Source organism: Nycticebus coucang, chromosome 11 (genome assembly GCF_027406575.1).
Source record: "Nycticebus coucang isolate mNycCou1 chromosome 11, mNycCou1.pri, whole genome shotgun sequence".
In the NCBI taxonomy this organism is placed as follows: domain Eukaryota; kingdom Metazoa; phylum Chordata; class Mammalia; order Primates; family Lorisidae; genus Nycticebus; species Nycticebus coucang.
This window is the reverse complement of record NC_069790.1, coordinates 71,638,892-71,643,507: the sequence shown is the minus strand read 5'-3', so window position 1 is coordinate 71,643,507 and position 4,616 is coordinate 71,638,892. Positions and strand designations below refer to the sequence as shown.

The 4,616-nt window shown below is 37.6% G+C and overlaps 1 non-coding gene across 1 annotated transcript; it reads right to left on the bottom strand.

Annotated features, from left to right (window-relative positions):
- Positions 1-1,099: 1,099 nt before the first annotated feature.
- On the bottom strand, positions 1,100-1,202 carry LOC128560574 (U6 spliceosomal RNA). Its single transcript, XR_008373063.1, has one exon. It is a non-coding gene; the product is annotated as a U6 spliceosomal RNA (small nuclear RNA).
- Between the last annotated feature and the right edge of the window lie 3,414 nt (positions 1,203-4,616).

The following is a 4,616-nucleotide window of genomic DNA, read 5'->3' as shown; positions in this document are numbered from 1 at the left end:
AGGTACTAAAAGCTTAAAAAAGAAAAGAAAGCGGGGAAAGGAAAGAAAAGTGAAGAAAAAAGAAAAGAGAAAAAATAGAAAAGAAGAAATAAAAAGGACAAGAAGCAAATGTAACTCCATTGGCACTACTTGCTAATGGTCAAAATGAAACAATTAGGGAAGCAGTTTAAACTATTCATGTTGCTGAAACAGCTTGAAAAGAGAGGAAAACAGAAGGAAACAAAATTAGCCTGCCTTACTCTTATAGCTAAAAATATAGCAGAAAATTATATTTCTCCTGTCACTGAGACAGGAGAGTCTTGGGCAGTAAGTCTTGGGCTTCTGTGAATTAGCCTTGATGCTTAAAGCCCACGGTATATAGATCCAAGATAACTTAGGACAATGGGGTTTTGACAATTTTTGTACCTCTTCCCTAAAATACTATAAAGATTTAAAGAAAAAAGTTAAATTAATATATCATAGCGTACATTGACCACATAACCAAAGTGTTGTGAGTCAAAATGGAAAACAAACAACTGAGACTAGAGTTGGTGGCAGAGCCCACCCTTGTACGTGTGTCTGGAGGGGGCTGTATGAAAGTGTGCACGGTGGGCAGCGGTCGGGAAGTTCCAGAGGGGAAACTACAGAGAGAAGCTGTCAGGTTTAGAAGATCACAGTGGAAAAAGAAAGCAGCTGAAAAGACAGTCTTAGGAAAGTGTCTCTGGAAAGAGTAAAGAGTCAGGATGATTCCCAGCTGGTCTGGAGAAGCTTGTCTCAGGGGAAGTCTCCATACCTACTATTGACCTCTGACAAAGAAAAGGATGAAGCAAACTAGCTATTGGCTTACAATGTGTAGTATAAAGTCTGAAATTTCCCTAGAGACATACTGCGCTAGCTTGTGATCTATATTCGTTAGTAAAAATGTTTACTAACATAATTACACTAGTTTAACAAGTTACAAGGCTTGGGTTATAGCTTTGTGACCAGCACGGTATAAAAAATCTCCTCAGCAAACCTTGGCTCTGATGAAGCCACAGTATATATATATTTTTAAATTGATATATAATACTTACATAACTAGATAACATATTTGGGGGCACATGTGATATTTTCATACCTGAAAAATACGGAACACAAATTTGTGTGTTATCCTTGCACAGGGGCCCTGCCAATCCTGTGTCATTCCAATTTCAGTGTATGTGTTCTCGAAGTGACCATGAAACCCAGGTACCTTGCATTTCTTGGTAGCTCATGAACCGAAGATGAATCATGACTAATACAAGACTCTGAAGGGCTGCGGCAGTAAGTCTTGGGCTTCTGTGAATATCTGCACTTCATCTCTGCTGCTCTAACAAGTCTTTTACCTTTATAAAGCTTTACATAACTACATCCTGTGGAGTCCCATGAAGACTTTAAATTATCTGATAGTGTGTGATTTCCGCAGCAGTGGCTGCATTTGGAGTCAGCAGCTGGCTTTAGAGAGAGGAATGAAAGCAACTGATGATAAGCCTCCTACTGGAACAGAATAAAATATGAAAATAAAAGCAAACTGCACCACCGCCACCACCATCACTAAATATAAGGATTGCGCATATTAAAAAACGTTCCTTACTGCAACAGAAGCGGAACACTTGATATGAAAATTCAGAAAGCCACCTGCTACTTGCCCCCCCATCCACACAAAAGAAATATTCTCCTAGTTATTATTGTAGCGGAATGAAGTATGAAAAAGAGAAATAAAATCATAGCATCCATGAAAAACTAAAGATAAGAATCAAAACAATTTCACAGATGAAAGCACTTAAACAGACAAGCAATGACAAAACCTGCCTAGAAGTAGGATTCTTACCAGAAATTGAAATAACAGAACAAGAAATTGTAGATGTAAAAGAACATTAAAAAACAGAAATCACAAACTTTAAAAAGAGATGGCTATTAAAAGGTAATGCATGTAGAAGATGTTGAATGGAAAAATGACAAAATTTAAGAAAGAAAATAATTAAAAACTGATTTATAATTTAAGATTTATTGACAAGTCCCCTAAAGGATAATAGAGGCTACTTAAAGTACAATAAATAAAATCAAGAAAATAGAAATGAGGAAAAAATATATGGATAATAGATGTAGAGAGGAAGAAACAGTAAGAAACACAAGGAAGATAGAATGTATATAATCAGCAAAAATAAAGAAAATCCAATGTACATAGAACAAAAGCTCCAAAAGAAGAAAGAAGGAACAAAATATAAACAAATGAAGAGACACAACTAATATTTTTTTATTTTAGAACACAAATTCTCATCTTAGTGAATAGCAGATTCTGCATATAGAAAAGGTGTACAGTGTACCTGGGGAAATTGTCCTAGCACACTAAATATTAACTCTATGTTACTAAGATTATAAGATTTTAAAAATAACAGAAAACACACAGGCCTTCAGTCAAACACAACAATGCCCTGACAAAGTAAGGAAAACTATATGGACATTGGACTTCTTGAAAAACAAAACATTAAATCCAAAAAGATAATAGCACAATATTGACCAGACGTACAAAACCAGAAAATGTGAGGCAAGACACTTTCTAACCAGTCGAGCTTTCTTTCAAAAATCAAGGTTACAAGAAATCAATTTTTAAACATGAGAGTAGTTAAGTTTATGAACCCTTCCTGAGCAGTCTTCTAGAACTGCAGTCGCTACCACCTGGGCTGCTGACCAAGAGCAGTCTGTGGCCTGTTAGGAACGGGCCACACCGCAGGAGAGAGCGGCAGGTGGATGAGGGTCACACTCTGCGGTCTGTGTTTGCAGGCAGCCTCCACCACGCGCCACCAGCACCCCCTGAGCCCGCCTAGCGTCAGATCACATTAGACGGCAACCCCCCCCCCATGCAAACTGAGCATGCGCGAGATCTAAAGTCTGAAGTCACCTGAACTAAACAAAGTGTTTCAGGATGCTATTAAAATGATCAGCCACATTAAAGTACAGGCCCTTAACTCATGTCTGTCTGTGCAGCTCTAGGAGGAGACGGATGCAGAGCACACAGGAATGAGACGGCTTTCTAGATCACTCACTGGCCGGAGGTTTTGAGTTCTGAAAGGTGCTCTGGGTATTTCTTTTAGAAAAAGTCACCCTGGCAGCTTCTTTCAGTGACACAGAAAGGATGGCAAAAGTTAAGCCAGAATATTCAGAGACTGCTACAAAAGTCCTGAAAAGCCCGCTTACATTTGCAACATCCTGTCTTTGTGAAGTAGGGTTTTCTGCAGGGCCAGCCATCCAAACCTCTTTGGGGTAGACGGGACCTAAGCAACACACTCCAGTCGTCACTGTCTCCCATCGTCCCTGATCGGACCGTCTCCTTCCAGGAAACACGCTCAGGCCTTCCCACTGATTTTGCTGTATAGCGAGTTGTGTGATTATCTCATTGTGTATTACAATGTAATGATAATGATAATAGAAATAGCATGCACGATAATTATAATGCCCTTGAATCATCCCGAAACTATCTGTCCCCCACGGAAGAATTATCGTCCATGAAATTGGTCCCTGGTTCTAAAAAGCTTGGGGACTGTTATTCTAAAAGATGGGCTTATGAGTTTGATTGAAGAGATTCTGTATAAAATTTTGGTATTCAGCATTGAATAAATAAACCAATAAATATGGAGAAAGGGAGAGAGAGAGAACAGGCTGAGATTTAACAGCAAATATTATAGGCTTTATAAAATGGAACAAGGAAAAGTAAGAGTAGAAGAGACAGGAGAAATAGAATATGATAAATGATTGAATTACAGGTCATGGTTGAAAGTCAAAGGATAACATTTGAATATAAGAAATTTAAGTGCTTATATAAATATAAGCATTAGGAATGATAATGTGGTTGACAACATTAGATTGTGAAGAAGAGGGAAGAAAGTGGAAGAAATACTTACCAAGTGAATATTTTGTTTGTTCACTGCAGAAATCTATACCTAGTCCTGAGGATAATGAGGAATGAGATATTTACATAATGGTTAACGTTGTAGCCAAAATACAAACTTTTCTGTTGCTAAACCATAAAAACAAAAGAAAACAAAAAAGTGGATGACATAAATAGTAAATGTTTGTAGGCTTAATGCCTATTAAAGGTAAAAAATATTCAGATAGACTGAGAGCAAAATGCAAATTTGCACTATATACAAGATGTCCCTCCCCAAATATGTTGGAGAGTTAAAAATAAAATGATAGAAGAAAGAATAACAGGTAAAACAAACAAAAAAGGAAAGCAACAAAGGGTAGCAACTTGATAGCAAATATACTTTGAGGTAAAACATAATTCAATTAGAAAGTCATGTTATAATGTTCTGCCTTCACCACCAAGAGAAACCACTTACGAAGCTCTAAACACCATATAGTATGCCAACAACTTTCAGAAAATGGGGTCTACGAGAGATACATTAGAAACATTCTAATATGAGATTTCATTATAATAAAACTGTGTTAGTCTAACACCAATCAAGAATAAAAAGATGAGCCAGGCATGGTGTCTCACACATACAGTTCCAGCTACTCAGGAGGTGGAGGAGATCATCTGAGTGTAAAAGGTCAAAGCTACAGCGATCCCATCACTGCACTCCAGCCTGGACTTCAAAGCAGAAAAAGAAAAAACA